Source organism: Hylaeus anthracinus, unplaced genomic scaffold (genome assembly GCF_026225885.1).
Source record: "Hylaeus anthracinus isolate JK02 unplaced genomic scaffold, UHH_iyHylAnth1.0_haploid 11985, whole genome shotgun sequence".
Lineage (NCBI taxonomy): Eukaryota > Metazoa > Arthropoda > Insecta > Hymenoptera > Colletidae > Hylaeus > Hylaeus anthracinus.
This window is the reverse complement of record NW_026534333.1, coordinates 10,515,307-10,527,675: the sequence shown is the minus strand read 5'-3', so window position 1 is coordinate 10,527,675 and position 12,369 is coordinate 10,515,307. Positions and strand designations below refer to the sequence as shown.

Below are 12,369 nucleotides of genomic sequence, written 5' to 3'. Positions count from 1 at the left end.
GAGTCGAGAGCGAGGCAGTCTGTGGGACAGGGAACCCAGTCTAGAATGAGCACGAACAAGCGAGAAGGACGGAACGCGGACGATTGGTAGGGGAGCGACGAGGACAGAGCCAGGGGGGCCAGTTACACGAAGCTAGAGAGTAGAACACAAAAGAGAAGGTAGCGAGAGAGCATAGTTTAGCATGGCACGACACGGCATATCCATAGACATATACACTGTGTCTATGGGCATATCGACGAGATCCGAGCACAGCCGAGGACAACCGAGCAGGGCCGACTCGGACCCTGCGCGCTCAACCCAAACCCGAGGAAGCATAGTTGCATTTAAACTGCGATCCCACCGAGGTCTCTCTTCCGAGTAGTCCGTCGGCTTGCCCAGCCACACTCGAGGAGCGCGCGTATACCTCGAGGCACGTACACCCGCACTCCGGATACCGAAACGCCGCGACACTTGTCTCTCGCCTCCGTATCCCCCTCGTCGTCGCTATTTTTTTTTTCGCCTTTGTCCGCGCCGGGAGGGGGAACGAAAACGTACCGGAAAAGTGTCCAGAGAACGAAAAATGGGGTTGTCGCGCGTCATCGCGGCGGGGAAACCGGGACGATGATTTTTCTTCGGGAGCAGTGACGAGAAAAACGAGTAAAACGCGCGCGGGACGAGTTTGCTCGGAGGTGTTCATCGGGCCTCCAGTGAATAGTGTCGCGGAAACGGTACGTTGGTTCAAGGAGGAAAAGCTGATCGTTGTTGCCGGATATCGAGGGAACGTAGAACACCATACAGACGCTGTTTAGCTGCTTTTTATGGCTTTCCCGTCGAATCAAGTGGAAATTCGATCGATCCCATAGCGGTCGGAGCAATCTTCTCGGCTTCGCTCGTACGCGTCGTTCCGCGCTGTCGGAAAGTCGAATTCGATTCGTCCAGATAGTCCGGCCCGGGACTGTCAAACTTCCGCTCAGGATCAGCTGCTTCGCGAGCCATCCGTGTATACGGGATGTCCTAGAAGTGTGCGTCGTCTTTTTTTTTCCGCTCCGTTCGTCGAAGTTTTACGTGCGTCGAGTGGGGAAAACGACGGTCTCGTCTGGTAGCTTTTGATTCATTTCGGTGACAGAGATGGGCATCATTTACCTCGAATAATTGATAACGAATAGGGTGCGCGATTCATTCATTTGTAGCGTCTGTTAGCCTACTCCATTCGTAAAACGTTTCATTCTGCGATTAACATTCTAGTTCAAAGATGGACGAAATTTTCTTTCCGTAATTGATAACGTATGGAAAGTTAATCGTGACGTTTATTGGACAGTTATATTATTGATTGTTAACTCGTGTAATATTTCGTTCCGTAATTAATATTCTAGTTCAAAGATGGACGAAATTTTCTTTTGTTAACGGATTGCGTACAGGAACTTTACTCGTGGAGTTTATTCAATCGAAGAGTTCAATTTTTAAGCCTCCATTGTGGAATCTTTCATTCCGACAGATAAGTTCAGCTTTTATTGGTTGTTCGAAATTTTGATCCAAGTGTAAATGTTGGCCACCTCTGTTCCGTCGAAATGTCACTTTTTGGGAAGGCAATCAATCGGGAAAACCCTATACCAGGTATGGGCAATAATTTTATTCGAGTAATCGATAACGAGTTGAGTCAAAGTGTAACAATGTATTGAAGAGTTAAACTTTTATTCCACAACTCAAATTTCAATTTCTAATTAACGAATGATGGACGAACAGTCCATCTTTTATTCATTGTTTGACATTTTTATGTATACCTTTCGTGCTCCATTTTAGCTAGAAATGCTTTATCGACCAAAAAACCCCTCCAAGAATTTTTCCGCAAGGCTTCTCGTGCTTCTATCGAGTAACTTGTTGACGTCTCTCGTGGCCAACACCACGGTCCATAGCGTTTTAAATCTGCAGTTTCACGATTACGCATTCCCACAGAACCAGTGAGCTCGTGTATTACACTTTCGCGACCATTTTTGTCGAATCCATGGATTCACTCGCAAAATATCTCGACACAGGTGTATGGATCAATAAAATATTTTGATTTGAAAGTTACGTAACTCTGCAGAATCGGAGTTAAGCAAAATTCGATCTAGATAAAAAATAAAACCTCCGAGCAGCGATTTATATATACGCTTTTTTTCCTTCGATGTGAAACATAATTTGATGGGTACCGTAGGTATCGCGGGGTATTCGCAGCCATTTATAATTCAACGTTGCGACCTACATTGTTATATATTCCACAATAAAATAGAATAAAGCGTAGAGAATCTACCAACACGAAATACACTCACAAATATTGAAAATATGTACTATGACAATTATTGAATGAATATCGGATGAAAAGTTTTTATCCAGATGATAATAGTATTCGTCTCCGCGCAAGATTATGTGTCACAAATATTGAAAATATGTACTATGATAATTATTGAATGAATATTGGATGAAAAGTTTTTATCCAGATGATAATAGTGTTCGTCTCCGCGCAAGATTATGTGTCATGGGTTGCTCGTGCTTCTTCCTCCTTAAATAAATACATAAATTTGGTACTTAGGACTCGAAGAGCCAACTTTGAATTATCGATTCCATCGAAGTCGTTTCTTTTGCCTTTCGTCGGCATTCGGACACCGAGAACACTGTGTTGCGCGCTGCTCGAGTTAATTAGTCCGGTTAATTGCCTTCGTTATATCGGGAGAGAGAGAACTTTTCACTCGACGAGACGGGAAGGGAAACAAGTTTTTGCAAATTGTGTTATCTCTGATTTCGTGATTTCTTGCCAACCGCGTTGAACTTTTCTCGTTGCTCCAATGTTCTCATAGTTTCCGACAAAGCCAGATTCCATCGTTCGCTTCGATTCGGAAATGAACAATATTTATCTTCATATTTTATTCGTTTAACGTCTTCGTTGCATTTGACAGAGAGATTCTCTACAAGAAGAGTAAGCGTTCTACAAATTCAGTGCACAACTGATTAATCGCTGTACGTTTTATTCGTTATCTATTATTCCGTTCAATTTTGCCCGCGTCTACTTCAAACTTCTTAGGAGTTTTTCGTCGCGACGTGAACGTTCAGGTGTTTTCGGAGAACGAGGCAGGACCTCGCGGATTCGTTTCGGAAGTACACTTTCCTCATTATCGCTCGACAATTGGTCCACGAAGGACGACCAAACGCTGTTGCTACGTGCTCGACGGTGCCACCTTTAAAGCCGATACCGCGAAATAAAGTGCTCGCCGTGACAGAATTCTAACGAGTCCACGAATAATTGTAGAGTGTACCAGAAGGGTTGTGTGCCAAAGTCAGACAGGCAGAGATTCTTCATAATTGGATAGTGTCGTTGCTAGAAAGAACTACTGTGTCAGCAGTTAAACGTAACACGTTCGATAATGTTCCCTCGTTAAAGACTTTTGTATTTCATTTTGCGATAGTGAATTCAATCAGACGGTTTAGAAGATACTCTCTCTGGAGTGCATGTGTGCTCATATATCAAGGACAATTTTAATAGGTTTCATTTTATTACGCGTAGTTTTGAATGAAGGATTTGTTGTTACGAATCAAACATTCAAAGTCAATGTAAAATATATTTTAACGAGAAACACGATCATAATTGAAGACAAATTATTATATATATATATATATAACTTTACTTGACTGTACTTTATTTTTATTCTCATATTCTCATTTTTCTTCATTCATTCTCAGATACATAATTTTTCAATAATTATGATTCAGTTAATTATGATACTTGTTCTGGACTTCCACTCTACAGAAACTAATATTGTATCACCACACATTTAATCGACATACTTCAATGGAGAAATCATGCTCAAAGTCGATACACGTGGTAAAAGATGTTCTCTTTTTTGCAAGTTAGGTTACATCCACCGTAGAATTTCTGGCCGGCTAACCAGTGATTCGTTCGAAAAATTAAACACTCTGTATGACAGCCTTCCGTCTCCCCTCTCTTTTTTATTTCCTAGCGTCGAGGTTCGATCCTGGCCGTAAAATTTCACCCATCGGAATTGCGCTGTTCGCGTCTGAAACAATACCCGCCGCGGAAAAGGATAAATTAATTGGACATCGCTTCGGATAATGTTGGCGCTCCCCTGTAAAACGTTTCGTATCGAGCGGCTCGAATTAACGTAATAGTCCCGCTTATCGATATCCGATCGGTTCAGGGGTGCCAACAAACACGTTCAATATTTAACTTCTCGTTCCAGTTGTATTGTTTGAGGATCGTTACGCCCCGAACCTTTCCCTTCCGCTCCGAGCGGCGCACAAACGCAAATTATCGGCGGTGAACGAAAGTTCTGGCCCCTTCTTCGCACCTCCGATTCCGAGTATCCATTTTTAAGCCTTTCGACCCATTTCCCCTCCGTAGCTCCGAGCACCTCCTCTCCCCTTTCTGGCTTCCTTCCGATTCGCGAATCATGCGCGTTCGCTCGAGACGAGTCCAAGTGACTGTCGCACAGTGGATTGTTTGACTTCGACATTCGACCGGAATTATTTCATCGGTCAAAGAGCATAGACGGTTCGACGCAGATATTTAGTGAAATTAAATTAATAGACACGCGAAGAGAAACCAGATATTGGGTTGTTTCCGAAAATGCTTCGTTATTTTGTTTGTGAAAAGGAAATAATTATTTTGTAATATTAGGTGTAGATGTTAATTCCGCGTTCTCTAAGACAATGTTACCATTTTGTTTATAAGGAAATATTATGCAAGTCTCAGCCTGGTGGACATCACAAGTTTTTTTTCGTTTATGAAGTTAAGTAATTTACAAATTTTGCTTATTGTTGCTCTTCTAACAGATTGCACTTGACTGTTATTAGGTGTAGAAGTTGATCCTCTGCCTTCGTATTTCATTATTTACAACGCTAGTCTAAACAGAATTATTTACCCGTGACCCATATTTGGGTGCAGGGCTTCTCACTAATTGTAAGAAAGTGAATCAGTTATTTCCATAGATGAGATTTTACGGGAAATACGTCTACATAGGATTCGTGAATTTGAGAAAGTTGCAAAAACGAGTCCTAGTATAGATTCGACATAAGTAAGTTGTATAGAAACAAAGCCTTAGACTCGTACAAATTTGTATGAGTAATCTATCGAATCCTATACGTTCCTTTGAAGTTTGGTTTTACAACTGCGCGTGCCCTCCTGCAACGTATGACCGAGGAAAAATTGAAAATTTCTATTTTTTCTTAATACACAAATAAGAATATTCATCGTGTGCTTTAAACTATTCGAAGCGTAATCGATACTGCCTTCGTCGAAACGAAGAGCACGCGCTCACCTTAGCTTTGAAATATTACAAATTACTCGTTTATATTATAATTGCAGATTGCTCACTGCTTGCACGCTGTGAGTGATTTCAACAGATCTAATCAGAAAGTGTAATCACGGCCCGACGATGGTTCGCTTCCACTCGCGTTCGGTGGGGTGTATTTGAATGGCTCGTTTCGTTTTTATTAATAAAGATAATGATAACAATAAAAATTTATTGAGCCCGTCGAGCGAGACACGAGTCAAATCGCCGCCGCCGCGGCCGGATGGAATGGACGCGACGCGATCCGGCCGACAAATTGCAATCCCAATTCGCAGCTTCTGTAATTACCGTTGATACTTGGTTCCGTGTCGCGGGATCGTTACACGCCGACCAAAAGGTAATTTCTTACTCCGTGTAATAACACGCTCCTACGGCTTGTGTACACACATCGGCCGCCACTTTTGTGCAACTATTACGGCAATTACCCTGCCTGCACCCCCACCCCCACCCCACCCCCCAACCGCACCATCCCAACCGCGTCGATCGCTTCGACATCAACTGTTGCACGAGTTATCCGCGACTCTCGACGGAATTCGTTACGTGTTCCCGTTGATTAATTGATTCATTAGCCACCAACAAACACGAACTTTCCACTCTGGACCTAAAAATGATCGTTCGGGGAGGGGAGGCAGGACTAGCTGGTGTCTAGACGACCAACAGATTAGGGGTTGTTCAGAGTTTTCCGAATAGGTCGTCGAGCTTTGAATTTATCAGTCCCAGGGACGGGCATTAACTTGTATTAACGCTAGGTTCACGGTGATTCCTTATCGGATTTTCATTAGTGAAGTAATGCTTTAATAAGTGAATTTGAATATATGCTTGCCCTTTTATATGGATAAAAGTCAGCGTGGTTGGTTGGCGAAAAATATAAATGGTTTCTGTAAAACTTTGTCAAATTAGAAATGGGTCACCTAAACCTAACGTTACACTCGTATTTTATTCTTACTGTTTTATTGAGTCAACTCTGATACTTGATTTGTCACAAATGTGTAGATTGCATAAATTAAAAACTATCGTCATTACTGATTCCAAGTCATAGGTATTCGCGTTCTGTCTTTCGAAATTAAGTGTAATTGTAATATTAACGAATATCGAGGGTGACTCAAATGCGGGAGACAATATTTTTACCCAGACCTAACCCATTCGCTACCAGATGAATTTAAAGCGTTTTGCCTTAGGCATCAAGACCTAATACAAATGTATAATCTAAATTATTATTTTCGTAATAAAAAGTGATATTTTTATTCTTTCAAAAAGAAAATTTCCGATCATTCTTTCGTAATTATTCGTGACTCAAAAACTTATCCCTTGAGTAATTGAAATCAGTTTGAACTAGGAGGCATCTCGTAGTGAATTGGTTAAACTTGCCAATTCATGCATCCTCGAATCTATGATTCTTCAAAGAAAATACAAAGTAATTTACCAATTGTAAATCACAACCATAAGGCGATCCTAATGTATCGAACGAAACTCCAATCGATCATTTTAAGTTCACTAATCTCGAAAGTGTGCTCGTTCTCCGTCGAACTCTTTCCGAAGTCCGCCAATTCATCTCCCGATTGGAATCGTTGGTTCGCGCAGACTGAAAATTAGAATTCGTCGATTGGAAGGGAGAATCGGTAAAACTCTTTGATGGGAGGGATAGATCCTCGCGAGTGATCAGGGGAAATTGATGACTGTCTTAATGGAGGAACGAAGAGGAACAGCGTGGATCTTCCTGTTCAACGGAATCGGTAAGTAGGAATGAAATCACTTTTATCGGAAATTTAAGCGCCCCTGGTACGTGGAAAGAGGGTTTAGATGCAACAGGGTGACATGTGCGGTTCCGGTGTGTGCGCAGCGAGGCTTTGCTTAGAGACTGATGCGCTATAAATCGCGTGTGCGAATGTGCGAATCATTGCGGAGGACATAGAGACTCGAGAAAGAGTGATAGTATACTTCGTCGAATAATGTATGCGAAAATTGCAACCTGACTGATTGCTGACACTCGTCAGTTACGTGAAAGCTCGTTGAACTGATTCTATAACTTTCTCTTTATTAACGGATCCATCTAAAACGTTGCAAATAATTAAATCAAATAAATAAATATTACGTGATAATTAAGCAACGGTGATATCAAAATGATAGAAAGCGTGTATAAATTAAAGAGGAAGCAACGCGTAGAACGCGTGAAAATCACGGAACGTGACTTCGGAAAAATACATCAGAAGAAATTAATATAAGCGAGCAATTTTTCTAAACTGTTTATTTTGAAAGTGTTTTTTTAATGGCTGTACGAAAATGTTTGTACTGAGAAAAATAAGTGAATAATAATAAAATAGGTATCCCGGAGTACCAAATCCAAGTAAATTTTCTCGAAAGTTGACATCAATATTTTCAAACTTGTTAAAACGCAAACCCTTAAGGGGTTACACTACTTTGCCCATCCAAATATTCAGGCTTTTTCAAGAATTTGATCTAGCAAGATTTTAGTGACGTCGAAGTACGTTAATGTATTTTAAAAGTATCCGAGTAGAAAATTATTGACGGAATCAAGGGACGCTCTAAACGTCAGCGTGCCAGAGATCAATATAATAGGGGGCCGCGGGGGAGGGGATGATTTTCCTTAATCTGGCCGTTCGAACGAGCTCGAATCGCCTCGGGTCGTTACAACGAAATTACATCACATTTGCGAGGAATACCTTGGCCCGCGTTCCATTGCTCCCCGACACTTTAGAACTCGAAATTATTTTCAACGAGCGCCGAAGCGGCTAGCAATCTGCTGTGTGCGCGTAAGGAGCTAAGAATTTCAACCCCCTAGCCAACTCTTACGTCGCGGAGTTATAACGGCGTCGTTGTAAGGCTTCGAAACGCGAAACGAAAAGCACCTCCCGGGAAATTGAATCGACGCGCGGCGCACTGGTAAATAGATCTCGTCTCTCTCCCTCTCGGAGTCGAGCTTCTTTGCTTTCCAGTTTTGTTCCCCTCCCCCCCCCCGCCCCTCCCTCCCTCCCCCCACCGTCTGTTCTTCTCTTCTTCTTGAACCTTTTTTCCCCTCATTTTTTTTCTCCTCTTCTTTTTTGTGTGGATGGGAGAGGGGTGCCGAAGGTTGGGTGGAGGGAGGGGGGGGGGGCCCAGAGAAGGTGAATAAGAGCGAAGAAAAAGCGGACGAGACGAAGGAAATCCAATTTGTTCGGATTGCTAAATGTCTCACCGGTTGCACGAGATGCAAACACCGAGGTCAGCATAATCTCGGGTAAGTAGCGAAGATTAGAGTTGAAAGGCTCGATTATCAGATATCTTCGCCCCTTCTTTGTCCGTCCGCCTCTCTCTCCCTCTCTTCGCTCCAGGTGATTTTTATCCTACGCCGTTTTCGATTGGGTTGTCGAATAGAATCGGCGGACAATTGTAACGACGATAGTTTCGATAGGGATTGGATTGTTGCGGATGGTCGATGCTGACGAATTTGCCGGAGACGTCGACTCTTCCGGAGTGCCGTTGAATTATTTCTTTGATCTGGGAATTCTTCTGCCCCCCTACCCCTTAAAATCAGATAGTCGATCACCTACTTTAATTAATTTCTCTACGCATCAAAAGTACAGTAATTTAATTCTAATCTAGGAAGTTTATCAAAACTTCTCCTTTACCGGGGAAGTTGACAGGAAAGTGAAGCTCGAGAAACAGTAGTCTGTTCGATGAAGAACGTCGTTAATTTATCGGAAGAAAGACGTCAAGTATTCTTCGCACCCATTGGCGCAATACTCCGTTTTCGAAACGCATACCGCTTGAGACCTATATCACTCGCGACGTTTCATTATGCAGAGACTGCTATGCTCAATATTGCAAAAGACCCCGCGCTCCCAAGTGCCTCCTCCAAACTGCTCTCGGACAGTTTGTAATGGACACAAGGGAAGAATGAATCACCTATTCGTTAACAAACGTTTATCCAATCGGCAGCGAGCGCTACACCGCTGGCCGGTATCACCGAATGTCATGTAACTAAATCTGAACTTCGGTTGTGCGGATTTGAAATTAATATTCGACTAATTAGGGCTGACCTAATTCTGGTCTTTGATTCGAAACTGGAGCTAGGAGTGAATGAACGAGTCACGACTCAGAAATTAATCATTGAGTCGGTTCAATGTCGTTTCTGTTGAAGTATCTTGATTTCCGAAGAATTTTTGAGACTCTACAACGAAGATCTAGCGTTTGCCAATAGGTTTAGAATTTGTCTCCCATCTGAGGACAGGTTTTCCGTAGGTCAGTCTTAAAGAAGCCTCTACAGAGCGCACGTCACGTACAATTAGGAAACACTATATTCTTCAAGTTTATTTACTTTACCGTATACGCGAATCCACGCGCTACTTTATGTAAAGAGTGATTGCTATTAATTATAATAAAGATTATTATCTTCGTCATGTACCATAAAAAGAATTCATAACTTTCAAATGATACGAATTCAAATAATACTGTTCAAGTAAAACGTATTCAGAAGCAGAGATGGAGCAAAACACTAGGCTTCGAATAAATCTGAAGTTTGCCGATATGTTTGTCTCGTTTCCTCTTTTGAACATTCTCCAAAGAAAGAGAAGTTAAAATGCCGGATTGATACATCTCTGACATTCTTTCTTGACATTAGGTTGGAAACAGTAACTACTTTATCCAAACCTTGCCACTTGCACATGTACCCTTAGATATGCGATCAGTAGTGATGTTAAGGGGTGGAAATCACATTAGGAGTGTGTTTTTCAATTAGCGCAAAAATGATGTATTTAAAATTCATCCCTCAAAAGATTAAATAAATAAAGCAAACAATAACGAAACATATAACATATAAACATATAATTGCACATTTGCAGTCGAAACATTAATGAATCACTGTCGCTGATTACTTTCCATACTTGCTCAGCCATATCAAAAGCCATTTAAGTCCCATCACAGGTGACTCTCAGTAACCAGTGTCGAGCACTATGTCATCATATATTAATCAATGATTAATGATAACGATTAGCGTTTAATGAAACTCATGATAAATGAATAATGCACGCTATCAAAGCTAATGTAATCATCGGATATAATTGCCTCGTGAATCATTAACCACGAAACGATTGCACTCTTAATTATTGTTGAATCGATAAATTAACAATGGGACGTTAACAACGATGCTCTACATTCGTTTAGAGAGTGTATATGTATCCTACGTTTATGCACTATTGCATAACTTGCAATACTACAAATTCATTAGAATTACTTTCGAAATAATATCACGAAACGTGACAATGTCACTTCAAGAATCGAGTATTAACGAAAGGATAAGACGTTACTCGAAATACTGTTCTGAATATTTAATATTTAGAACTAAAAATCAAGAAATTTCAAGAGATTGCGTGAAAGCGAATCAAGCGTGACAAGTATACAATAAAAATTCTTTCCTGAAGTATACCACCCCCAAACCAGAGTGAAAAATTCCGTTCGCAGCGAAAGATTATCAAACTTCGCAAAGTCCACGCGACTCGAGTTACAGTTTCCTCCAAACACCAAAGCACTTCAACCCGTCGAAACTTATTGCTCGTCTTGTCGGCCAAAAGGCAGGCCCCGAAGAAGGAAGAGCAAAGGAGAAATGGCGACGCTCATAAATTCGACGGTGCACCAAATCGTTCGTGGGAAGGAATGTCAGGTCCGAGATACTTTGACCCCATGACCCCAACGGTCGTGCGCCATGGCGCCTACGCTGGGCGCGCGCACCAGAATTCAAAAGTGCCCCGTGACTTGGGGGTGAATCGCGGAAAACCTTGGTCTCGTCATTTTTCCAACGCGGACTGCCAATTGATCCGAAGGATCCGAAAAGGGGAAGGAGAAGGCGGACGCTCGGCGTCGATGGGTCGCGAGAGGTGCCTTCAATGGAGCAACCAACGGTCGCTAAAGTCTCTTCATTGTAACCGTGGGCGACAAAAGATCTTTGGAAACGTGGAAAAAGAACTATCATCTAAATTGAATCCGTCTTCTCCCTCGTTCCATCCTCCAGGCCTGTTTTCCTCCGATCTAAATCGTTCGCTTTTAATTAAGGGGTTATCGACGTCTTGAAAATTCTATAAAATTGAAAATTTCATGTTCAAGCTTCAACTTTAAAAAGTTAAAGGTTCGTTGGAAAAATGGAATTCCTCGAAAAATGTCTTCCAAGTTCTCAATTTTTATCTCTGAAACTAAACGTCGTGTGAATTAACTATGAATATAAAAAAAGTTTCGTTTCTTTATTGCCTGTGAGGTGATATTTTTGTTAAATTCGATTGTTCGACTGTTGTTGTTTTTTTTTTTTCTTTAAGACAAGAACAGCAGGATCGTTACGAGATCCCAGGAAAAAGGTTTTTTAAGCTTTTAAGTTTTCTTTTAGAAACTAAGCGTCCTATAAACAAACTTTAAATGTAAAAAAGTTCCGTCTTATCATTCCTTATAAGCTGATATTTTTTTTAAATTCACACCTCTGTTCAATAATCAATGATCATTGAGTGCAACGAACTTTAAATAAATCACATTTAATTCAACAGTAATTAATTCATAGAATAGTGTGAGAGAGATGCTGTTGTAGAAAGCAAACATCGATTTTACACACATGTCCGATTCAATTAAGATTGAAGTATACGAGAAAAACTGGCGCAGCGAATACGTTAACTTTGCAACGGGCAACCGAATAATAGAATGCGTGCGTATGGCGATCGTTGGACCGACGGAACAACGAAAGGAAAGAAATAAAAGAAGAGGACCGGTAGATGAGTCAGCGTGATCGATAAACGGCTTCGGTGGAGGAGAGACGGAGAACGAAAGGATCTAGGAAATAGAACGGTGAACGAAGGAACTACGTTAGGCGTAACGCGCTGGAGAAGATTGGCAATTTTCGCAAAATTAAGCGAATTGAATCGAATTATGTCGAGCCGGTGACGTCAGCCTTGTAACTCGCTGAATTGGCGAGAAATGTGACTCTCTCGCGGCGCTTACACATCGATGACTTTACGTTCGTTGCTCGGATGCTCCGCAAGAACACTTGCTGATGAATCTTTTAACTATGACAATG

The 12,369-nt window shown here is 41.6% G+C and overlaps 1 long non-coding RNA gene across 3 annotated transcripts in view; it reads left to right on the top strand.

Moving 5' to 3' along the window:
• The first annotated feature begins 333 nt into the window (after window positions 1–333).
• Window positions 334–12,369, top strand: part of LOC128887234 (uncharacterized) — a 62,473-nt gene continuing 50,437 nt past the window's right edge. For 2 of the 3 annotated variants that reach the window (XR_008459988.1, XR_008459987.1), the window contains exon 1: window positions 5,669–7,054. This is a non-coding gene — a long non-coding RNA (uncharacterized LOC128887234). Of the gene's footprint in view, window positions 1,594–5,668; window positions 7,055–12,369 lie in introns of those variants that run through there. The other variant, XR_008459986.1, reaches the window with a different exon arrangement.